Genomic DNA, 25,742 nt, shown 5'->3' with positions numbered 1-25,742 from the left:
GGAGGGAACCCCCAGAACAGCTCACGAGGAGGGGAGAAAGTGGATCCATTAATAATCCTATATAATAAAGTCCAAGTGTCTCTGTGTCCAGCCCCTGTGTCCTTGTGTCCGCGCTACTGCGCATGTGCCCCACGGACACAGGGATTGGACGCAGAGACTGGACGCACACGCGCACGCTCTCTCTCCCCACCCCTCTGCCTACCGTTTACCTGCGGCCGCCAACCGCCGCTCCGGGCCGGACAAGCGCCTCACTGCGCTTGTGCTAAAGCGCAAGGAGGAGGAGGCTGCTTACTTTTCCTTCCCCCCCCTACGCTCCCCCCCGGTGCCGCTTCCAGCCAAGCCAGGCCAGGGTGGGGAAGGAGCCTCTCCTCCCCGGCGTAGCGCCTCGGCGCCGGCTGAGGGAGGCAGGGCGCATCGGGGAAGCGAGGGTGGAGGCCGGCGGAGGTGAATGGGGGGAGGAAGGGCACCTTTGAGCAGCGCCTCCCTCTGTCCCTCCTTGGGTTGAGGCGGCGCGTCTGACTCAACAGGGGAGGGCGAAGGCGAAGGCAAGTTTCTCCCCAGCCTCTGGCGGTGCGGTGCCTGCCATGCCTCTCTTTGCCACCCATGGGCTGGTGGGCAGCCAGGCAAGGCCACCCTGCCCTCCTCTCCTCTCACTCGCCCTTGCTCGCTCACGGAAATAAGCCATACCCCGAGCCGCAAAAAAAGAGCAGCAGAAAGCTGCCAATCAACTGGGGCCTAGGGGGGGTAGAAAGGTGGCCGGAGCAGCGCTGCGTGGAGCGTCCCGGGCCACGGCAGGAGGAGGTGGTTTCAAAGTGCTACCCTACGGTACATAGGGGACCCTCCGGGGCCAGCTGACCGGACCTGGGGCCCTCGGCTCCAGGCCTCACCTACTCACACTTCTTCTCCCCAACCAGCCATGTCGCCCGCGCGCTTGCCGGTGCCAAAGTACATTTTTTGTTATGTGCAAATGGGGCAGAGCACTTTGTCAGCGCTTCAGCAGCAGCAACAGCCAGTTCTGGGTGCTGAGCCGCGGCAGGAGGAGGAGGCGGCGACTTGCCGGGTCAGCGCCCGGCAGCACCGCGTGGAGAGTCCCGAGCCTCTGGGATGCAGCAGTGCTCTGCAGCACTTTGAATCCTCCTCCTCCTGCCGTGGCTCGCCACCTGGAACTGGCTGCTGCTGCTGAAGCACCGACAAAGCACCCAGCAGTGCCGCGTGGAGCGCCCCGAGCCACGGCAGCAGGAGGAGGATTCAAAGTGCTACAGAGCACTGCTGCGTCCCAGAGGCTCAGGACTCGCCGACCCGGCAAGCCGCCTCCTCCTCCTGCCGCGGCTCAGCACCCTGCCCGCGAACGCGCAACTCTGAGGAGGCTTTACGCACCTCTCCTAAAACTGACACCCGCTGCCTCACGCTGCGCGGGAAATGCTTGTTGCGCCTGGGTCCCTTCCCGCTCTTTTCTGGTGCTGAATCAAGGTGGCGACCCCCCCCCCCGCTTCCCTTTCTTTCTTTCCTTCCTTCCTTCCTTCTCCCTTTCTGCCTTCTCTCCCTCTTTCTTATTCTTTCCTTCTTTATCCCCTTCCTTCTTTCCTACTCATCTTTCTCTCCCCTCTTTTCTTCCTCTCTCCCTCCTGCTCCCTCTTTTCTTCCTTCCTTCCTTCCTTAGTTCACTGTTCTAGCATCCGTTACTTTAACGGGCTTCATGATACTAGTAATAATAATAATAAAAATTTATTTATATCCCGCCATCTAGGCGGCTTCCAACAGAAGTATTAAAATACAATAATCTATTGAGCATTAAAAGCTTCCCTAAAGAGGACTGCCTTCAGATGTCCTCTAAAAGTCTGGTGGTTGTGTTTCTCTTTGACATCTGGTGGGAGGGCGTTCCACAGGGTGCGTACCACTACTGAAAAGGCCATCTGCCTGGTTCCCTGTAACTTGTGTAGGCAGAATGACTTGAAAAACAGAAGGTGGAGTACCCCCTATTTGCACAAAGACGAACACCCATAATTAAAACGCAGAATAAAATAAGCATCCAGAATTAAAATGTGCAGCAAAGCAATCCTATTGAAACACCGCTGCAATTTACAGGAAGGAAACAACAGAGCATTGTGTAGCAGATCATATTGATGCTGTCTCAGAGGAGGACATTTCCCTTTTTCTTTTAGGGTTCAGTGTGCTTTGAAGATGTCACTGTTCGTTTCACAGACGAGGAGTGGGCGTTGCTGGATCCTGACCAGAGAGCTCTGCATAAGGAGGTTATGGAGGAGATTCATGGGATCGTGGCCTCTCTTGGTATTCATCATATTGTCATATGTGACTGGAAATTCAAAAAATACCTCTACAGTCATACCTCATGTTACGTCCGCTTCATGTTCCTTTTTTTCAGGTTGTGTCCGGCGGCAACCCAGAAGTACCGGAAAGGGTTGCTTCCGGGTTTCACTGCATCTGTGCATGCGCAGAAGCGCCAAATCACTCACGCATGCGCAGAAGCGTTTCCTGCACATGTGCAGATATGGTACAGAGCTCTCCAGCACCCCCTATAGCACCTGGAAACAGCCCCACAATAAACAGTAAATTACTCCAAAAGAAGTGTTTTGAACGATCAACCCTCTGAAAAACACTTTCCTCCAAAAGTCTTCCAGAAATTTTGAACACGGCTCCTGTGCAGCGTTGGCAGCGGTTTTAACGGCTCCGAAGTTGTTCAAGCGGCTTGGGCACATCAGTGGCTCCTAGGAGCTCCACGGTCGCGTGCCGCTCGCCATTTTGCCATGCCGGAAGTCCGTTGGATTGCATTCTTGATTAAATCATCTTTCCATTGACATATAATTTTATGATATTACTCCAAAAGAAGTGTTGTGAGCGATCAACCCTCTGAAAAACACTTTCCCCCAAAAGTCTTCCAGAAATTTTGAACACTACTATATATCAAACAAAGTAACATTCAACAACTCATCAGAATCTAATAATAAAAATGTTGGTTAATGATAAACAACACAGCTAATGAACACCTCCCCAACTGCCTTCAGTTCTTCTCCATTTGTTCCTGAGGCTCTAATCCCTTTTTTGTTTCCGTTGCAGATTGTGATGAATTGGAAATCGAGAACAAAGGTGACCATGACAAAATCCTCAGAGAGGAGAAGCCAGGTAAAAAATTGGAGTGTGGAGAAAGCTGCAGTCAGCGCTCCCATTCCACTTCCCATCAACAAAATCTCATCAGAAAGAAACTCTATCAGTGCATGGAATGTGGAAAGAGCTTCAGTCAGAGCTCCAATCTCACTTCCCATCAGAGAATTCATACAGGGGAGAAACCCTATCAGTGTGTGGAATGTGGAAAGAGTTTCAGTCAGAGCTCCCATCTCACTAACCACCAAAGAATTCATACAGGGGAGAAACCCTATCAGTGTGTGGAATGTGGAAAGAGCGTCAGTAATAACTACTCTCTCACTTCCCATCAAAGAATTCATACAGGGGAGAAACCCTATCAGTGTGTGGAATGTGGAAAGAGCTTCAGTCAGAGCTCCCATCTCACTAACCACCAAAGAATTCATACAGGGGAGAAACCATATCAGTGTGTGGAATGTGGAAAGAGCTTCAGTAATAACTACTCTCTCACTTCCCATCAAAGAATTCATGCAGGGAAGAAACCCTATCAGTGTGTGGAATGCGGAAAGAGCTTCAGTCAGAGCTCTAATCTCACTAACCACCAAAGAATTCATACAGGGTAGAAACCCTATCAGTGTGTGGAATGTGGAAAGAGCTTCAGTAGGAACTCCTCTCTCACTTCCCATCAAATAATTCATACAGGAGAGAAACCCCATCAGTGTGTGGAATGTGGAAAGAGCTTCAGTAGGAACTCCTCTCTCACTTCCCATCAAATAATTCATACAGGGGAGAAACCCTATCAGTGTGTGGAATGTGGAAAGAGCTTCAGTCACAACCACAGTCTCACTTCCCATCAAAGAATTCATACAGGGGAGAAACCATATCAGTGCGTGGCATGTGGAAAGAGCTTCAGTCATAGCTCCTCTCTCACTAAGCATCAAAGAATTCATACAGGGGAGAAACCATATCAGTGTGTGGAATGTGGAAAGAGCTTCAGAGTGAGCCCCAGTCTCGCTAGGCATCAAAGAATTCATACAGAGGAGAAACTCTATCAGTGCATGGAATGTGGAAAGAGCTTCACTGATAGATCCTCTCTCACTTCCCATCAAAGAATTCATACAGGGGAGAAACCCTATCAGTGTGTGGAATGTGGAAAAAGCTTCAGTCTGAACTCCTCTCTCACTAAGCATCAAAGAATTCATACAGGAGATAAACCCTATCAGTGTGTGGAATGTGGAAAAAGCTTCAGTCTGAACTCCTCTCTCACTAAGCATCAAAGAATTCATACAGGAGATAAACCCTACCAGTGTGTGGAATGTGGAATGAGCTTCAGTCGGAGCTCCTCTCTCACTTCCCATAAAAGAATCCATAATAATGTCGTAAAAACCATTGTACAGCTTTAGGAGCCAGGCAAATCAGCACCTTTTTAACCAGATCTAAATGTGGTATTTTGTGTTTTTGTGTTGTGTTATTATGTTGTAAGCTTCCTGAGACCTGTAGGTGTAGGGAATAGGTGGCCACTCTTAAAGGCGTAAGGGTCTTCCCCCGAAAAAACAGTGTGTGGAATGTGGAAAGAGCTTCAGCAATAGCTCCTGTCTAACTTCCCATCAAAGAATCCATACAGCGGAGTATCCCTATCAGTGTGTGGAATGTGGAAAGAGCTTTAGTCAGAGCTCCAAACTCACTTCCCATAAAAGAATCCATACAAAGGTCGGAAAAACGAGATTACCAGATTTTTTTCAATGAATCCAGGGACACTCTTTTGCAGCAGCCAAGGGGTTAAAAGACAGTAGCATCTGGATTATTAGTAGGGAGTATCATTTTGTAAACATATGTAGTTTACATGGCAACCAGAGCCAGGTTCCTTGGTTATGGGTGAAGGGTGGGGAGGGGGAGAGAGAGAAGGGAAAGCAAAATTAGGATGGGATGGTTGGAACTGAGGGAGGGGTGTGTGTGTGTGTTCGCCCCCCCTTTTCTGGGATTCCTGGAAGTGTCACCGAAAAGGAAGGAAGGAACAAAGGGGGGGGGTAGAGAGGGGACAAAGAGTCAGGTCGTCCCAGAAAAAGGCACATGAGGAATACAAACGGATAGATAACGAAAGCTATTATAATATGAACCTCCCCTATTTTCTGTCTGACGCTTTAAGTAGAGAAAAATGCAATAGGGAGACTGTGTGGGGAGAGGGGGGAGCCATGTGGCAGAGTATTTTTATTTTTATTTACAAGCGAGGAGGTGGGAGGGTGGTGTCTCCTTTGGTCGGGCAATAAAACGCCTAGCCTTTATTCCTTGCATCTGCACCCCTCTCAAATTCGGACGTTTGGGAAGGAACATGATAAACCATATGCCGGCACCCTCCACGTCTCCCCTCAGCCCTCGGGGCAAGGTTCCCGCCAAAACACCAATAAACAAGCGGAAGCAGCAGCAGCAAGAGGAGCAGACGGAGGAGGAGGAGGGTGGGAGCGGGAGGGGGAATGTTGCCTCTCGTCTAACACAGCCCAGCCGTCCGCACTGGCAACAGCAGCGGCCACAGAGCCTCTTGCCACTGGCATCCTTGGCCATGGACAGATTGGTAAAACCGGGAACTGTCCCTGGGAACCGGGGACGTCTGATAACCCTACATTATACAGCTTTAGGAGCCAGGCAAATTGGCAGCTTTTTAACCAGGCCTTTGGCTGAGTGACATCTAATGCCCTCCTAAAATGTGGTGTTTTGTGCTTTTATGTTGTGACCATCCGGAGACATGTACGTGTAGGGAATAGGCACCAGCTAGGGGTCTTTGCCCGTCATAAAATATTTGAGGAGGCCACACATTGCGCAGATAAAATAAAAACAAACAAACCACCACGAAAGCTCACCTGTCTCAAGAATCTCAGCAGGTTGACATCAATAAAATAAACCAAAAGACAAGCAAAAGCTGTGAGGGGGAAGGAGAAAAAAGGGACAAGTTTAAATAATAAAAGTAAAAAATGAAATCAGAATCATAACAAGAAATTGAGAATATAAGAATCCACTTAACGCCTCGCCTAATCCTTCATCAACCACCACCAACTGCAGAGTGGGGGGCAAAGAGCCCAGCCAGCGGGGAGCAGGTCTGAGGGGTCCCATCCCTGTTCTGGTTCTCTCAAAGCTTGGCTTTCTATGGGAATGGCTCCCCATGCCTTGAGCCAGTAGTCTCTTCCTCTCCAGCAGATGCACAACCCCATCCCCCAAACCCCTCCCTGCCCCACTTCCCCATGGGGCTCCCCCACACCACCCATCACTCCCCAGGATGGCTTTGGCCGTCTCCTGCTTGGAGCACTTCAGGGTTCGGAGCCCCTGAGCTGAGCTGCCTGGCGGTTCTGAATCACCTCCAGCAGGTACAGCTGATCTTCCTCCAGCAGCTGAAAGGCTAAAGTCAGGCTGTCAGTTCCTCAGGGACACCCCAGGCCTTGGGGGCTAATCCTGGCCTCCTTCAACCAGAATGTGGCTCCCCAGGCTAACGAGATGGTCAATATCCAGTTCCACTCCACCCTTTTAATGTGGTGTTTTGTGCTTTTATCTTGTGCTTTTATGTTGTGACCCCCCGGAGACATGTAGGTGTAGGGAGTAGGCACCATCTAGGGGTCTTTGCCCCCCCTTAAAATATTTGAGGAGGCCAACCCCCCCCTACTTTTTGTGTTTTTTTCCAAACGCAACCTTTTACTCTTCCGAAACTTGCCATACAATTTCTCTTTACATTTGCCCTCTTAAAAATAAAAAATAAATAAATGCACAAAGGTCATGAGGGAGGAAAAATACACTTGATACAAAGATTGAACTCCAGTGACCAACATGTGGAAGGAACGTTCAATTTGAAGGGCAATGTTTAAAGGCAATAGGCATACCAAGCAGGGTTCATAAATTTATCTCAGGATCCCCTCTGGTCATGGATTCTCTTATAATACTAGCAAACTATCTAAAAAGACCATCCAAGCCTAACTCTGACCCCCACCCCCAGCCTAGCCCTAAGCCTACACCTAACTCTAAGTACTCTGTACAAAAGCAATATATACAAAATATTTACAAAATAGGCGCATATGTGCACAAAATAAAAAGGTAAAATAAAAAATATTAAACTAAAGAACAACAAATATAAAAATAAAAACAAACAAACAAACCACGATAGCTCACCCATGTCAAGAATCTCAGTGGACTGAAATCAAGAAAATCAACCAAAACAAAAGCAACAGTTGTGAGGGGGGAAGGAGGGCCTGAGCTGCTTTGTGCAAAATAAAATAAAGTGTTAAAATAAAATATAAATCAATCAAATAAAAGTAATAAATGAAATAAGAATCAAAACAAGAAATATATATATACACAAAATAGGAATGAATGTGCACAAAATAAAAATGTAAAATTAAAAAAGAACAAAAATATTAAAATAAAGAATGAAAACAAATCAAATTAAAACAAACAAACAAATAAATAAATAACCATGAAAGCCCGTGTCAAGAATCTCAGCGGGTTGAAATCAATGAAATAAACCAAAAGAAAAGCAAAAGCTGTGAGGGGGAAGGAGAAAAAAAGTTTAAATAATAAAAGTAATAAATGAAATCAGAATCATAACAAGAAATTGAGAATATAAGAATCCACTGAACGCCTTGCCTAATCCTTCGTCACCAGCAACTGCAGATTGGGGGGCAAAGAGCCCAGCCAGCGCAGAGCAGGTCTGAGGGGTCCAATCCCTTCCCCAAAGCCCCTCCCTGCCCCACTTCCCCAGGGGGGTCCCCCACACCACCCATCACTCACCAGGATGGCTTGGGCCATCTCCTGCTTGGAGCACTTCAGGGTTCGGAGCCCCTGAGCTGAGCTGCCTGGCAGTTCTGAATCACCTCCAGCAGGAACAGCTGATCTTCCTCCAGCAGCTGAAAGGCTAAAGTCAGGCTGTCAGTTCCTCAGGGACACCCCAGGCCTTGGGGGCTAATCCTGGCCACCTTCAACCAGAGTGTGGCTCCCCAGGCTAACGAGATGGTCACGAGAGGGTTCCACTCCACCCTTTTAAATTTTAAATGTCAAAACAGACCCCAACTTTCAGAGCATGTAAATCACATGAGTGGAAAGACTGCTGTGACACTCACAAAATTAGGACTACTTTTCCTTCTCCCACCTTTAAAGGTCTACATAACGAAACCGAATTGACCCAAGTCGGCTTTCCTCTGCCAAGCTTAACTTCCCTCTTCAAGCCAAAAGACAACACTTCCCCACGCCCGGACAAAACGCCCTGGCCTTTCATTCAGCGTAGCGCAGGGACTGACTGAACAGATGGCAAGATGCCTTCATCCTCAGAGACTTGGCAGATTCTTAAATTGCCGTGCAGGCCAGATTCACGACCCTGGCAGGCTGGATTCAGCCCGTGAGATATAGTTTGAGGACACCTGGTCTACACTGACGGGCAGCAGCTCCCCAGAGTTTCAGGCAGGGATTTCACCCAGCCCTTGCAGGAGATGTCAGGGGTTGACCCTGGGACATTCTGCATGCCAAGCAGATGCTCAAGGGCTCCCCATATTTCACTAGCCTTTCAACGTTATGCTATTAGCAACCGTGGAGATTCCACATGCCTCTTCCGAAAGGAGAACACTCACCTGATCAATTTAATTAATAATATTTTTTTTTTATTTATACCCGCACATCTGGCTGCGTTACCCAAGCCACTCTGGGCGGCTTCCAACAAAATATTAAAATCCAATAGTCCATCAAATATTAAAAGCTTCCCTAAACATAATGAAAGCAACCATACATTTTCAGTCCATTGAATTAGCAATTAAGCATTTATGGAAAGGGAAATGGCATACTTTTGTGTATTAAAAGGTAAAGGGGCCCCTGATCATCAGGTCCAGTCATGTCCGACTCTGGGGTTGCGGTGTTCATCTCGCTCTGTAGGCCGAGGGAGCCAGCGTTTGTCCACAAACAGCTTCCAGGTCATGTGGCCAGCATGAGAAAGCTGCTTCTGGTGAACCAGAGCAGCACACGGAAACACCGTTTACCTTCCCGGCGTAGCGGACCCTAGAATCATAGAATCATAGAGTTGGAAGAGACCACAAGGGCCATCCAGTCCAACCCCTTGCCAAGCAGGAAACACCATCAAAGCAATCCTGACAGATGGCCGTCAAGCCTCTGCTTAAAGACCTCCAAAGAAGGAGAGTCCACCACACTCCTTGGTAGCAAATTCCACTGCCGAACAGCTCTTACTGTCAGGAAGTTCTTCCTAATGTTTAGGTGGAATCTTCTTTCTTGTAGTTTGGATCCATTGCTCCGTGTCCGCTTCTCTGGAGCAGCAGAAAACAACCTTTCTCCCTCCTCTATATGACATCCTTTTATATATTTGAACATGGCTATCATATCACCCCTTAACCTTCTCTTCTCCAGGCTAAACATACCCAGCTCCCTAAGCCGTTCCTCATAAGGCATCGTTTCCAGGCCTTTGACCATTTTGGTTGCCCTCTTCTGGACACGTTCCAGCTTGTCAGTATCCTTCTTGAACTGTGGTGCCCAGAACTGGACACAGTACTCCAGGTGAGGTCTGAGCACAGCAGAATACAGTGGTACTATTACTTCCCTTGATCTAGATGCTATACTCCTATTGATACAGCCCAGAATTGCATTGGCTTTTTAGCTGCTGCATCACACTGTTGACTCATGTCAAGTTTGTAGTCTACCAAGACTCCTAGATCCTTTTCACATGCAGGGCCGTCTTAAGCACCTTTGGCGCCCTGGTGCCGTGGTGCGACGGATCCCTCCGCCGCCCCGTTTTCCAGCGCGACGGACAGGCAGACCGGTGGATGGTTGGGCTCAGCGCAGCGCGGCCGCCGCCAGCACTGCTGCGCGACGGGCGGGCGGACTTACCGCGTAGCGCTGCTGCCGATGGCGCTGCTGCGTGGCGGAGCAGCCAGCGGGCGGGCCGGGGCTGCCGCCATGGCGCCCAGCGCCACCCAGCCTGGCCGTAGAGCCGGCCCTGTTCACATGTACTGCTCTCAAGCCAGGTGTCTCCCATCCTGTATTTGAGCCTTTCATTTTTTTTTGCCCAAGTGTAGTATTTTACATTTCTCCTTGTTACAATTCATCTTGTTTGCTTTGGCCCAGTTGTCTAATCTGTTAAGGTCATTTTGAAGAGTGCTATGTCCTCTGGGGTATTAGCCACCCCTCCCAATTTGGTGTCATCTGCAAACTTGCTCAGGATGCCCTCAAGCCCATCATCCAAGTCATTGATAAAGATGTTGAATAAGACTGGGCCCAAGACAGAACCCTGCATAGCTGCCAAGTTATCCTTTTTTTTAAGGGATTTTCCCTTATGCTGAATAGGCTTCCTCGCGAGAAAAGGGAAAACTTGGCAGCTATGGAACCCTGTGGCACCCCACTAGTCACTACTCTCCAGGATGAGAAGGAGCCATTGATGAGCACCCTTTGGCTCCGGTCAGTCAGCCAGTTACAAATCCACTGAATAGTAGCATTGTCTAGCCCGCATTTTACCAGCTTCTTTACAATAATATCATGGGGCACCTTGTCAAAGGCCTTGCTGAAATCAAGATAGGCTACATCCACAGCGTTCCCTTCATCTACCAGGCTTGTAATCCTGTCAAAAAATGAGATCAGATTAGTCTGACATGACTTATTTTTCAGAAACCCATGCTGACTTTTAGTGATCACAGCGTTCCTTTCTAGGTGCTCACAGACTGTTTGCTTAATAATCTGCTCTAGAATCTTTCCTGGTATTGATGTCAGGCTGACTGGGCGGTAATTGTTTGGGTCCTCTATTTCCCCTTTTTTGAGAATAGGGACAACATTTGCCCTCCTCCAGTCTGCTGGAACTTCGCCTGTTCTCCAGGAATTTTCAAAGATTATTGCCAGTGGTTTATCTACTTGCGCTATTTATCTACTTGCACTTTGATGTGCTTTCGAACTGCTAGGTTGGCAGGAGATGGGACCAAGCAACGGGAGCTCACCCCATTGCAGAGATCCGAACCGCCGACCTTCTGATCGGCAAGCCCTAGACTCTGTGGTTTAACCCACAGCGCCACCTGGGTCCCTACTTTGGTATATTACGGTCAGGGCCGGCTCTAAGGCAGGGCTGGGTGGCGTAATGCACCAGGGCGCCAAGCTCCGGAGGGCGCCTGGTTGGGAGTCCGGGCTGAGCTGGAGCCGTCTGGGACTCCATGGAAGAGCCGAGACTCGGAGCTGATCAGATCTCGGAAAGAGCCCTGCAGTGCCTGAAGCTGCCACCGGGGGCGCAGGGAGCCCTCAGCTGCTTGGGCAGCATGAAAGGAAGGGGCGGAGTCCAGCTCAGCGGCGGGAGATTTTTTTTTCCTCTGCTTCCTTCTCTCCCGCTGCGCCGGCGACGTTTTCGGCGGCATCAGCGGACAGCCTGGGGCGGCGCAGCGCGCGCCCCCAGCACCGCCTCGACTCCGCCTGGACCACCGCAAAGAGCCATCTGGCCGGGGCTGAGCGCGAGCCCGTGGGGCTCGAGGTGAGGGAGCCGTGGGGGGGGGGGAGGAAGGACCGCACGGCCAGGCAGCCGGTCCAACGGCAACTCGTCAAGCGGCGGGAGCCCGGCTGGGGCCCCCGCGGGAAGGGCAGAGGCGGCCCCAGAGCAGCCACACAGGAGGGAGAGATTCCGCTGGGCGGGTGGAGGAGGCCGCTTCCCTTCGGGGGTCGAAGGCTGGGGGGGGGGCGTTGTAGGCCCGGCCTCCGCCCGGCTGTGACACAGGCTTTGAACTGCGAGGAATGGAGCCTGTGGGCGGAGGCGGCGACCCTGCTCTGGCCCCGCATCTGTTGCGAACGTGGCGCCGAGCCCCGTTTTGCTTTTAAAAGGCTCTGGGCGAGACACGTGTGGAAGCGGTCCTTTGTACCCCTGGGGCACGGAGTCGTGTCAGGCCACCCCTGCGCAGGTGCGAATGATAGCGCCCGGTGAGGCAACTGGCTTTGTTGGCATTTCATTTAACAGGTAGAAAGAACGGCAGGTTGCTGTTGCAGACGGAGAGGGTTTATTACCGAAGTATGTGTTTTGGAGAGGGGGGAGGATCTATGTTTTACATTCAAACAGCAGATTTTTGAGGACCATATTTTCAAATAAATCCTCCCAATTTCCTTGTCACCATCTGACATTAGGCAATCTTCGATTGGCAAAAATCTGTCCATATAAATTCAAAGACAATTCTTACCAAAAGGTAATTCTTACCAAAACATGCATCTTGTCTTTCACTCCCCAAATGAATTCAAGGTGGCTTACAACCTACAAAAACACACACTCCGACACTTATAACCACCAACAAAAGCCAGTAATTAGGTAGGGCGATGGCAAATAATCAGTTGTCGCCCCCCCCCCCCCGTTTTGATCCTGGGTACGCCCCGATCCATGTCCCTTCCTATTGTATAGCAGAACCATTTCTGACATCAGAATCAATGACAAAGCCTGCTTCTATGGAATTTATGCAAGCAAATCAGAGCACACATTGAAGTTTGAAGCTGAGATGCTGGATTTCTAACAAATTTGTTCATGAACCTCCTTCCTTCTTATGGAAAATTATTATCAGAACAATTGGTTGAAGGATGAACAGGAATTCTTTTGAGGTTAGCAAGATCCTTTGATGTGGATACCTCCAATAATTCTGCTTGTTTCTATGCTGTTTTTAATTTCACTTCCTCATATGTATGACAATGTGGTTGCTCTTTTCTAGTGTTTCCACTAAAGTAGGTCCTTGTACCAAAGCATCAGTTGCATCAAGGAAAACTGGCATGATCTGAATGATGCTGCCTCTGTTACACAACACAGTGTGACCTCATAACACCTTCCTTGAAACTATATATCTTACTAGAATTAGTAAAATGTGAGTTGATAGCCAACACATTGTGTGTCATAGTCATATCACTCTTTGGGAGATGTGATTGAATACAATTGCTTTCCATGATGAGTGTACATCAGTTGCTAACAAAATAAGAGAAGCACTTCTCTACAAAGTTTGACAGAGATTGCTATCATTTTGGTGACACAGAATGAAAAATACAAAATAAGATAAATTGGTATTTAGTCAATCAATAATAGTTCCCCAAGTGTTTGGGCTTTATTTATTTCTTCCTTAAGGACTGTCAGGGGTGATCAAATCATCGCCAGCATGACCAATAGGCATTTGGCCTTCCTGAATAGCTATAACTAAACCTTAGATTTTAAAACAGCATGCGGAGAGAGCTCATATATTTTTGAGAGCTCTGATGTGCATCTTTAGATAGAAATCCAGTGTTCATTTCCTCCATAGCCATACCTGTGTGGCTGAAGATGACTGGGAATATAATCAGTGCTTTTTTTCTGGGGATACTCAAGGGTTTGCAGTATCAGCACCTTCTTTCTAGAAGAAAAGCGCTGAATATAATTATTTTCATAAGTGCTTTGTTCATACAATAGGTCCCACACTGAAGTGATGCAGGAACAGGGTTTCCTCTGACTTTTATATTCTGTTTTCTTTGGTCAACATTCTACTAAACCTTGTCTAAACAGACTAACCTTTTCCTGTGATTCAGTAGACCTTCTTAATCATATGTACAGGGTCAGTTCACATGTGACAGTCATGGTACCACTCTTACCTGGCATCTTCTCTTAAGCCTCTCAATATTGTCTTAAATGCTACTGCCCATTTCATATTTTCTACTCATTGTTTAAAACTCTTCTCAGTTTTCTTGTAAGATTTGTTTGCCCAATGCTGCTGAATAATGCTCTTCTCGGTTCAACAGGGTTCCCCCTCTACTCTCTCCCTTCCACTACTTCCCTTCCCTTGGGTGCTGTTCCTTCCAGGCTCTGCCTGACATTGTGCACCAATCAGGATGAGAGGAAGAAGGTAAATTTCATTAGGACACAGATCTGTCACCTCCTGCTGAAGTGCCCTGTCTCAGGTGGGCTCATGGTGAAGCCTCCTCTGTCTTTTCTTCTTCTGATCATGTACATAGGAAGATAATTGTTAGTGCTCAAACATGATTTGTGTGGAAGGGGTTCACATATGTTATGTAATAAATGCATATATGAACCTACAGAGATTGTGATTAGTTTTGTTCCAGAATGTGTGGTTTTGACCTCTTAGAAATTCCACACTGCTCTCTAAGGGGGGCGCCGGAGGGATCTTCGCACCACGGCGCCTGATATGCTTAAGACGGCCCTGATTACGGTAGCATAAAAAGGGTGCATAAGAAACTATTACTCATTCATGATGAGAATAGGATTTATTTTTTATGAACTTTGCTTGGTTCCTCCTTGGTAGCCAGTGCAATGGTTTCAGCAGTGCTAGAACTCAGGACCCGCTGCCTTGAGGGACATCTAAGAGCAGTTTGGCAGGGGAAAGGTCTCCCTTGGGAGGTGGTGGACTCTCCTTCCTTGGAGGTTTCTAAGCAGAGATCGGACGGCCATCTGCCATGGATGCTTGAGCTGAGATCCCTGCATTGCTGGGGGTTGGACTAGATGACTCTAGGATCCCCTCCTCTCTCTCCACTCCTGAATTCGAGAAGGAGGTTCCTTGCCTCCTGCAAAGCGCTTTTCCCTGCAAGCTGTTCCTCTGATTTCCGGACAACAGAGGGAGATGCTCAGAGTCCAACGAAGAAAAAGGATATCTGGGCATTGGCGTAGCCAGGGGGGCAGCTGACCCCTAAATAAAATAATAATAATAAAAAGCCGAGGTTCTGCCAAGCGAGAGAGGGCTAAGCTCGGCGAGCTCGGCTTTGCAAGGGTTAAAGGGAACCGAGCTCCCTTCCTAGAGAGGACAGGAAGCAAGGAGGGGCCAGGGAACCGAGCTCCCTTCCTAGAGAGGACAGGGGGGGGGGAAACGACAGGGGTTAAAGGGAACCGAGCTCCCTTCCTAGAGAGGACAGGAAGCAAGAGGGGGGCCAGGTCCTCCAGAGCCAAGGCCCCTCCCTCTCCAGTCCTTTCCTGCAAGGAAGGGGGGAGTGTTGCTTTGGTGTCTCTCCTGCAAGGGCTGCATCGCTGTCCCCTCCTGGGATCTGGTGAGTCTCCTCTCCCCCCCCCCCGAGGGTGCAGTGGGGAGACGGTGGGGGTCCCAGGGCTGCAGCAGGGGAGGGTGCCTGGGGGGCCTGATCTGCTCGTGCGGGGGGGGGGGGGGCAAAGCCAGGTCAGGGCGAGCTCTGCAACGCTCTCCTTCCTGGAGATCAGAGGATCCCAAACTCCCACGAAATCTCTCTTCTTCAAACAAAGGAGTCCCTAGGAGTTTTAACTCTGTGTGACATCACTCAGCGTCATTGCACAACAGAGGAAACATGTGCAAATGGTTTTCCAAAGCTGCTCGAGGAGGTGGGCTAGCCCCCCCCAAAAAAAAAACCACGTGGAGGAAGGAAGGAAAGGTGGGAGAGAAAGGCCAGGAATAAAGAGAGGGATCCCAGCACATAGTCTGGCTGCTGCATTGCAAACCAGTTTCCCAATCATCTCCAAGGGCAGCTCCACACGGAGGCCACTGCAGCAATCCCCTCGCACCCAGAGCATGGCATCCCAGGACCACATCCTCTCTGTCCCAAAGGAATTGTTGCTGGAAAACCAGGCAGAAATGGGCGCTGCTACTCACTGAGCCTCCAGGGACCTTGGCATCAATAGTTCTGTATTAAGCCATTAAGGAGTCTGTCTTGAGAGCGGCAGAGATTCCAAGTGCAATGAAAGAAGACAGAAGCAGGGGTGGGTGGGGGTGGGGAGCTACCTCCTTAGGACCCCCGGGTGAGGTCCCCCACTAGAGCTAAGCATCCATTTTTCACAAGATACAAATGATTCCCTTGTCAGTCAGTTCTGACTTCATGCATTTACTGGAAGGCAGCAGAAACCAGGTTGAAGGCAGCAGAAACCAGGTTAATTGCTAGAACGCTAGAGACTTATTTCTTCTCTTCTTCCTCCTTCTCTTTCTTTTCAAAAAGAGAGCTCATGGTCTGGGATCCGGTGCAATCCAGCCCTGGTTCCAAGCAAGACTCATCCATGCTTGCTCAAGGAACCATTTCCCCACCCCCACCCATGTCCTACAAATTCTGTAACAGAACAATGTATTTCCTTTGTAGGATTTCCTAGACTTTTTCATTACAACAGACAGAAATTGGCAGAAGACTAAAAGGGTTCCTTCCGATCTCTTAGAGCAGGGGTGGCCAACTTCCAGGAGACTGCAATCTACTCACAGAGTTAAAAACTGGCAGTGATCTATCCCCTTTTGGGGGGGTTCAGGTCAAAGTTGTTGAACTTTTTTTTAGGAAGGAAAGCCCTGTTTTTTGGGGGTTCACGTAAAAGTTGTTGAGCTTCTTTAGGGAGGAGGAAAGTGATGTTTAGCTTTTTTAGGAAGGAAAGCCCTGTTTTTGGTGGTTCAGTTCCTGGCTGTCCTTCCCCCGGAGATGGAGAGCTGGGTGAGAGAATGCGGAGCAGAGACCAGTTCCCAGGCCGTGGCCGTGGCCGAAGGTTTCCTCCTGAGTCAGGCAGAGGAGAGAAAGCAGGTGAGAGAGACTTTCCTCTGGATACTCCCCAAAGGCTCAAAACAGGACAGAGAATATCCCATAATGGTCAACTGATGGCCCATCCGTTTTCTGGGAAAGCATCCATGGAATGAGATCTCTCACCCTTGAAGTCTTTGACATTCTCTTTCTAATATTCTTCACCATTCTCTCTTTTGAATCCTTGTTTCTTTTTCAGGGAAAGGACCATTTTGCAGAAATGGAGCTGGATTCCTGTGAGGCAGAGAGGCCTCCGTTGGACACCAGAGAGAGGCCGCTGGGTAAGGAGGAAGGTGGTTATTCTCTGTTTGGTCTCATTCTGTTGGAGCTCCAAATCATCTGAGGGTTCTTTTCATCTTGTTTGGGGGGGAAACAGTTGGGAACAAGGGTCCAGAGGAGGGGAGATGTATTTCTGCACAACAAACATATGAAATGGGCACAAACTTCCAAACGCTCTCAGTAGGTTAGGAGGAAGGTGGTTTTTCTCCATTTGGCCTCATTCTGTTCTTTTCCCAACTCATCTGATGGTTCTTTTCATGTTGTTTTGGAGGGAGACAATTGGGAACAAGGGTCCAGGGGAGGGGAGATGTATTTCTGCACAGCAAACATATGAAATGGGCACAAACGTCTAAATGTTCTCAGCAGGTAAGGCTTTCTCAAAGGCCCATCTGTAGTTAGAGATGCCCTGTTTCACCTGTGAGAGAAGCAGGCACTCCTGGCGACCTGTTTACCTTTTTTCTCTTGCAGGTGACAGAATGATGCCGGCAAGACCTCATGATCCGTCTATTCATGGGGGCAGAAGGGAAGCAGCAGCTGTGGAACCAGATCAGGTCAGGGGAAGCTGCCTTGTGGGGACAGGGGCCGAGGGATGGAGCAATGTCATGGACTGGTTGGGCACAGAGGAATGGTGGGAGGATGCAGCCGGGGAACCAAGAAGGGAAGATGGCTCAGAGCCCAAGAAGTGGAGGTAGAAGAAGGATGGGTGGTCAGAGGGGGAAGAGGGAGAAGCCTGGGAAGAGGAGGTGTCAGAAGCTGAAGGGCTAACAGGGCTTAGTGAACTGGGAGACTCTGTGGCAGAATGCAGTCCAGAATCAGAGGCAGAAGAGGATGGAGGCAAGTGGGAGGAGGGAGGTCAAGAGGCACGGGTGAGTCAGGATAAGGAGGAGCCACCGGTGGCTCCCTCTCCTTTTGTCAGAAGCCACCCTCCCTGCTTGTCCCCAAGAGCCAGGAGACCCCCTGCATTGCAGGAATCTCTGCTAGATCATCCAAGACAGATGGCCATCCAAAATAGGCTTACCGTATTTTATTTGTAGATTGAGCACTGAATGCTAAATTTGGTTTCTAAGCAGAGGACAAATGAGGACAAATAGTGGCCTGGATTCACCTAATTAGCACCAGCCGCTGCAAAATGGGGGCTGCCCCCCATTCCTCCCTCTCGCCATACCCCCATGAACCCCTTGAATTTGACTCTAAGGCAGGCATGTCAAACCTGCGGCCCTCCAGATGTTTTGGCCTACAACTCCCATGATCCCTAGCTAGAAGGACCAGTGGTTGGGGAAGGTGGGAATTGTAGTCCAAAACATCTGGAGGGCCGCAGGTTTGACATGCCTGCTCTAAGGCATTGGGAGGGAACCCCCAGAACAGCTCATGAGGAGGGGAGAAAGTGGATCCATCCATCAGGCAAACTGGAATGCTTGTGTAATAATAATAATAATAATAATAATAATAATAATAATAATAATAATAATAATCCTATATAATAAAGTCCAGGCAAACTGGAATGCTTGTGTCTCTGCGTCCAGTCCTAGCCGCCCAGAGTGGCTGGGGGAACCCGGCCAGATGGGCGGGGTATAAATAATAAATTATTATTATTATTGTTATTATTGTGTCCCTGTGTCTGCGCTACTGCGCACGTGCCCCACGGACACAAGGATTGGACGCAGAGACTGGACGCACACACATGCACGCCCTCTCCCCTCCCTCCACCCCTCTGCCTACCGTTTACCTGCGGCCGCCAACCGCTGCTCCCGGCCGGACAAGCGCCTCGCTGCGGTTGCGCTAAAGCGCGAGGAGGAGGATGCTGCTTACTTTTTCTCCCCCCCCTACGCTCCCCCCCCCGGTGCCGTTTCCAGACAAGCCAGGCCAGGGCGGGGAAGGAGCCTCTCCTCTCCTCCCCGGTATAGCGCCTCGGCGCTGGCTGAGGGTGGCAGGGCGCATCGGGGAAGCGAGGGTGGAGGCCGGCGGAGGTGAATGGGGGGAGGAAGGGCACCTTTGAGCAGCGCCTCCCTCTGTCCCTCCTTGGGTTGAGGTGGCGCGTCTGACTCAACAGGGGAGGGCGAAGGCGATGGAAAGTTTCTCCCCAGCCTCTGGCAGTGCGGTGCCTGCCATGCTTCTTTTCGCCACCCGTGGGCCGGCGGGCAGCCAGGCAAGGCCACCCTGCCCTCCTCTCCTCTCACTCGCCCTCGCTCGCTCACGAAAATAAGCCATACCCTGAGCCGCAAAAAAAGAGCAGCCCTGTTAGAAACAGTTAGAAAGGTGGCCGGAGCAGCCCTGCGTGGAGTGCCCCGGGCCACGGCAGGAGGAGGTGGTTTCAAAGTGCTACCCTACGGTACATAGGGGACCCTCCGGGGCCAGCTGACCGGACCCGGGGCCCTCAGCTCCCAGCCTCGCCTACTCACACTTCTCCCAAACCAGCCATGTTGCTCACTGGCGCCAAAATACATTTTTTGTTATGTGCAAATGGGGCAGAGCGCCTTGTCGGCGCTTCAGCAGCAGCAACAGCAACAGCCAGTTCTGGGTGCTGAGCTGCGGCAGGAGGAGGAGGCGACTTGCCGGGTCAGCGCCCGGCAGCGCCGCATGGAGAGTCCCGAGCCTCTGGGATGCAGCAGTGCTCTGTAGCACTTTGAATCCTCCTCCTCCTGCCGTGGCTCGCCACCTGGAACTGGCTGCTGCTGCTGAAGCACCGACAAAGCACCCAGCAGTGCCGCGTGGAGCGCCCCGAGCCACGGCAGGAGGAGGTGGTTTCAAAGTGCTACTGCTGCATCCCAGAGGCTCAGGACTTGCTGACCCAGCAAGCCGCCTCCTCCTCCTCCTGCCGCGGCTCAGCACCCTCCCCGCAAACGCACAACTGTGAGGTGGCTTTACGCACCTCTCCTAAAACCGACACCCGCTGCCTCATGCTGCGCAGGAAATGCTTTTTGCCCCTGGGTCCCTTCCCGCTCTTCTCTGGCGCCGAATCAAGGCGGCAACACCCCCCCCGCTTCCCTTTCTTTCTTTCTTTCCTTCCTTCCTCCTTTCTCCCTTTCTGTCTTCTCTCCCTCTTTCTTATTCTTTCCTTCTTTATTCCCTTCCTTCTTTCCTACTCTTCTTTCTCTCCCCTCTTTCCTTCCTCTCTCCCTCCTGCTCCCTCTTTTCTTCCTTCCTTCCTTCCTTCCTTAGTTTACTGTTCTAGCATCCGTTACTTTAACGGGCTTCATGATACTAGTAATAATAATAATAAAAAATTATTTATACCCCGCCATCTAGGCGGCTTCCAACAGAAGTATTAAAATACAATAATCTATTGAGCATTAAAAGCTTCCCTAAAGAGGACTGCCTTCAGATGTCCTCTAAAAGTCTGGTAGTTGTGTTTCTCTTTGACATCTGGTGGGAGGGCGTTCCACAGGGTGCGTACCACTACTGAAAAGGCCATCTGCCTGGTTCCCTGTAACTTGTGTAGGCAGAATGACTTGAAAAACAGAAGGTGGAGTACCCCCTATTTGCACAAAGACGAACACCCATAATTAAAACGCAGAATAAAATAAGCATCCATAATTAAAATGTGCAGCAAAGCAATCCTATTGGAACACCGCTGCAATTTACAGGAAGGAAACAACAGAGCATTGTGTAGCAGATCATATTGATGCTGTCTCAGAGGAGGACATTTCCCTTTTTCTTTTAGGGTTCAGTGTGCTTTGAAGATGTCACTGTTCGTTTCACGGACGAGGAGTGGGCGTTGCTGGATCCTGACCAGAGAGCTCTGTATGAGGAGGTCATGGAGGAGATTCGTGGGATCGTGGCCTCTCTTGGTATTCATCATATCGTCATATGTGCCTGGAAATTCGAAAAATACCTCTACAGTCATACCTCATGTTACGTCCGCTTCATGTTCCTTTTTTTCAGGTTGTGTCCCGCGGCAAACTGGAAGTACCGGAAAGGGTTGCTTCCGGGTCTCACCGCTCACGCATGAGCAGAAGCGCCAAATCGCTCACGCATGCGCAGAAGCGTTTCCTGCACATGTGCAGATATGGTACAGAGCTCTCCAGCACCCCCTATAACACCTGGGAACCTAACACCCCCACAATAAACAGTAAATTACATTTTTTTCTTTGAACAATCTTCCTCAAATTATTCCTTTTTCTACCACGATTGAGCTGGTCTGAACTGCCCAGGCCATCTTCAATGTCAGCTTGAGAATTGTTAGGAAAGATAAGTGGCTTCAGGTTTTCTGTTTTTGTTTTTGCTCCTGTCAGTCTTGGGTTGACCAAAGAGACGACTGACATTGGAGATGGAGGGGATGCCATGACTGGGCCAAACAAAATTCATCCCAGAGAAGAGCTAGGCTTATTGAATCTCAGGTAATAATAATACAGTGGTACCTCAGTTTACAAACTTTATCATTTCCGGAACAGAACAGTTCTTAAATCAAGGTACCATTGCAGATATAATAATAATTTTTATTTATACCCTGGCAATCTGGCTTGGTTGTCCCAGCCACTCTGGGCGGCTTCCAACTTGATAACAATCACATAACACACTGAGAAAAGTCAACCTAAGCAAGTTGTGCTTCCTTTTTCTGGTTATTTGGCTATAACGTTTGATAGAATACGGGTAACTAAAAAAACTTTGTTGGATTGCATTCTTCTTTCTTTCTTTTTTTAATAATTATTTTATTAAGGATTTTATTGGGTTACAAAGGTAGTGCAGTGTCTCATGCATCATTTTTACACATCAATTTTACTTGTTGAGACTTTATGAGGAAGGGGGGAAAGAGGTGGGTGGGATGGGGAGTTGGGTGTGGTGGATTGTCAATGTTTCTGTTTTTCTTGATATGTGTAGGGGTTCGGCGTCAGCGTAGTTTGTGCAGGTTCTCTGTTGTTTATTCGTGCTTCTCTGTTGGTGAGAGAGGTCGGGATTCATCTTAGGATGTGATTGCTCATTTGTGGTTGGCTGTGATGATCTTTAGTTCCTTGTGTGAGTGGGGAGGGAGGATGTTTTGATTAGGTTAGCCATATTGATTTGTATGCCGACGGTAAGTTTTTGTCGTTGTCTTGTTGGGCTGTATATGTGATGAAGGGGAACCATACTGGGGTGAAGGTGTCTTCTTCTGTTTGTCCCCGTGTCAGTTTCAGCTTACTGGTTAGTTTTTCTAGTAGGGCCGTTTCCCATACAACTTGGTACCATTGGTCCATGCTTACCCCTGACATGTCCCTCCAGTGCCTGGCTATGATGTTTCTAGTTGCTGACAATAGGTGGATTATAAGTTCTTTGTGATCTGAGTGAGCGTTGTTATCTTGAAAGATATTTAGTAAAACCAATTCTGGGGTAATATCTAGCACTTGCTTAGTTATCTTACAGATTTCTTGCATGAATGTCATCCAGAATGATTGGATTTTAGGGCACTCCCACCACGTGGAGATATGTGCCTATGGAGGTGCATCCTCTCCAACATTTCATGAGGTTCCTGAACGTATTAGTGCTAGTTTCCTTGGAGTCAGGTACCATCTGTAAGTTAGTTTCAACGAGAGTTCTTTTCTTTTCATTGATATAGATTTGAAGGGGGTTTCGACCACATTCTAGTCCATTGGGTAGGGTTGATTTCATATCCTATGTCATCCTCCCATTGTCTTTTTAGGTTGTCCAAGGGGTCTGTGGGATTTTGTAGTAGTATTTTGTATATTGCAGATACCATCCCTTTTCCATGTCCTTTTAACATTTGGAGGAGGCTGTCGAAAGTTGTCAGGGGTCTAGTTGCTGCCGATTTTACTGTTGGGTTATTTAGAAAGGCATGTAGTTGATGTTGTGCTAACCAGGGCATTGGGATGTCTTCTAGTTTGTCCTGTATTTCTTGTGTTGACAAAGGTTTGTTGTCTTGATAGAAGTCCATTAAACGATGTAAACCTTTGGTTCGCCAGGTTTTCATCTGGAGGTTTTGTGCTGCATGATGGAACAAGGGATGGTAAGCCAGGGGAATTAATGGGGATGGGGTTGGAGATAGTTTACTAGTTTCTGCTTTCCATGCTTTGAACATGGTTTGTGTGTATCTGTTGAGTGTTCTGGGAATCTTCCTTAGTTTGTTTGGGAGGAAAGGGTATGCTGTGGTGCAGATATTTTCAATTGAGTCCCTCTCCAGGTGTACCCATTGTTTTGTCTCGTCTTCAAGTATATATGGGATTATATGGCGTATTTGGTTGGCGTTGTAGTATGTTTCTATGTTGGGGATTCCCCATCCTGCTGAGGTGGGGAGGTGAAGGTATTTGATGCTAATCCTTGGTTTTTTATGTGAGAAAATAAAAGAGTGTAATTTTCCCTGCCATTTACGAAGTTTGGTTGGGGGGATCCAAATTGGGAGGGTTTGGAATAGGTAGGTTAGTTTTGGGAGGGTGACCATTTTGACCATGGCTATCTTGTCTGAAAGACAGGTAGGTAGCCGTGTTGGTCTGAGTCGAAGCAAAATAAAAAAATTCCTTCAGTAGCACCTTAAAGACCAACTAAGTTTATATTTTGGTATGAGCTTTTGTGAAGTGTGCATGCACACGAAAGCTCATACCAAAATATAAACTTAGTTGGTCTTTAAGGTGCTACTGAAGGAATTTTTTTTATTTTGTCTGAAAGAGTGAAACTCATACTGTCCCATCTCTTTAGGTCTTTGTTTATTTGTCGCCACAGGGGTTTGTAATTGTGGAGGTATAATTTATTGAGGTTCTGGGTTATTTGTACTCCTTGGTATCTGAATTTGGTGTGGCAAAGTTTTATTTTGGTGATATTAGTAAGTTCTTTTTGGATGTGGGGAGGGGTGTTGAAGCACATGGCTTCTGACCAACTCTTACCAAACTCTTACCAAAGTTTACTTGTAAGCCCGACACCATTGCAAATGTGTTGAGTTCTCTGATTAGGAAGGTTGCTGTATTTAAGGGGTCTGATGTTGTGACCATTAGGTCATCTGCAAACAGCCCTAATTTATAATTTCTGCCTTTTATTTCCACTCCCTTGATGTCTGTGGCTGCTCGGATTCGGATTGCTTGGGGCTCCAAAGCCAGGATAAATAAGAATGGAGACAGCGGACATCCTTGTTTTGTGCCTCTTTGGATTGCTATGGTGTTTGAGTCCATATTATTAATTCTGCATTTTGCTGAGGCTTGGGAATATATTTGTTTGAGGATTTGTAAGAAGTTGGGGCCAAATTTCATGTTAGTTAGTACTGCTAATAAGTATTTCCACTCTAAGCAATCAAAAGCTTTGAGGATATCTAGGGACATAATTGTCAGTGGAAGTTTAGTTGCCTTGCTGTGGTCGATTAAGTTTAGTAGTTTCCTGATGGGGTCTGTAATATTGCGACCAGGGACGAAACTGGTTTGGTCTGGGACTATTAAATTGCCTAGGAAGATTTTTAAGCGATTGGCCAAGATTGATGTGAATATCTTGTAATCCTGATTTATTAATGTGATTGGGCGGTAAGATTCTACTTTGAGGTTGTCCTTCAATGGCTTTGGGATGAAAACTATTTTGGAGTGATTCCATGTTTTGGGAATAAGCCCCCCTTTCATGATATCATTAAATAGGCGCATCATGTAGGGCATCAGGGGTTCTTTAATTTTTTTATAGAATTCAGCTGTGAAGCCGTCTGGGCCCGGGGCTTTGTGTGATTTCAAGTTTTTAAGGACCGTGTCTATTTCCTCGGGGGTGATAGGGCTGTCCATGAATTCCTGTTCTTCATCGGTTAAAGTGGGCATGGTCAGTCCTGTTAGGAATTTTCTAATTCCCTCCTCAGTTGGGTTGTGGGAGGTGTACAGGTTGGAGTAGAATTCTGCAAATTCAGAAGTTATTTCTTTCGGGGGAAATGTTATGTTGCCGTCTTTTTTGGTGATGCAGTGTATTCTTGTTTTAAGTGCTTTTTTCCTGCATCTATTTGCTAATAGTCTGAAGTTTTCCCCTCCGTATTCATAGAAGCGCTGTTTAGAATATAAAATATTGATCATTGTTTTGTTGATTTCTAAGGAGTCTAATTCTCTTCTTTTTTGTTCTAGAAGTTTAAGTAGTTTTTTGGATCCTGTTTGTTTGTAACGTGATGAGAGGGCAATGATATCTTGTTCTATTTTGTTATTTTTTGAAGAGGTTTGTTTTTTAAGGAGTGCTTTCTCTTTTATGCAAGCTCCTCTGGTCACCGCTTTCATTGCGTCCCATAAGAGGGGAGTATTTATATTGTCTACATCATTCTCTTTAAAATAGTTTTGGAGAGTTTTTGTGATATTTGCTCTAATTTGGGTGTTTGTGGTTAGGATGGGACTGAAAGACCATGATGGGGTGGTTTTTGTTTCTTCACCTATTTTAACAGTGACTTCTACTGGGGCATGGTCTGTGATTTTGATGCTGCCTATGTTTGTTGATTCTACTAAGGGGATCAGACCATGCGTGAGCAGGATGCTGTCCAGTCTGGACGTTGTACCGTGGCGTCCGGATTGAAATGTGTGGGTGGTGTCTCCCGGGTTGTGTTCGCCCCAAATGTCATAGAGACCTCTGTTGCTTGACTATTCCTCCATGGGAATGGGGAAGAGATAATCAAAGATTAAAAACAAACACACACTAGACACCATCTTCTTGACTTTTAAATTTCTGTCTTGGTGTATTATTTTAAAAGTGGAGGAGCATTGAGCCATGTAATTCCCCACAAAGCTGCAGTCTAATGGAAGTCCAGTTACCTGGACTTCCTGTTATCTGCTACTGGTGGGCTGGGTTGTAGAGAAAGGAGGACGAGGATAGCGATGGGTCTCTCTCCAATTTGCTTCCATGAAGCGCACAAAAGTGGAGCAGAGTGTGGAGCGCGAGCCGCCTTCTTCCACCGGGGCGAGGAAGCCGGGGCGCATTAGGGCCCTGCGGGAAAGCGGCCCAAGCAGGGTCCCTTTGTCCAGCTTGTCTGGGTC

The 25,742-nt window shown here is 48.3% G+C and overlaps 1 pseudogene; it reads left to right on the top strand.

Annotated features, from left to right (window-relative positions):
• LOC132592032 (zinc finger protein 850-like) overlaps positions 1–25,742 on the top strand; it is a 127,408-nt pseudogene that overhangs the window by 89,444 nt on the left and 12,222 nt on the right.

This window comes from Zootoca vivipara, chromosome 4 (genome assembly GCF_963506605.1).
Source record: "Zootoca vivipara chromosome 4, rZooViv1.1, whole genome shotgun sequence".
In the NCBI taxonomy this organism is placed as follows: domain Eukaryota; kingdom Metazoa; phylum Chordata; class Lepidosauria; order Squamata; family Lacertidae; genus Zootoca; species Zootoca vivipara.
The sequence above is the reverse complement of the archived record's forward strand: the minus strand, read 5'-3'. Positions and strand labels throughout refer to the sequence as shown.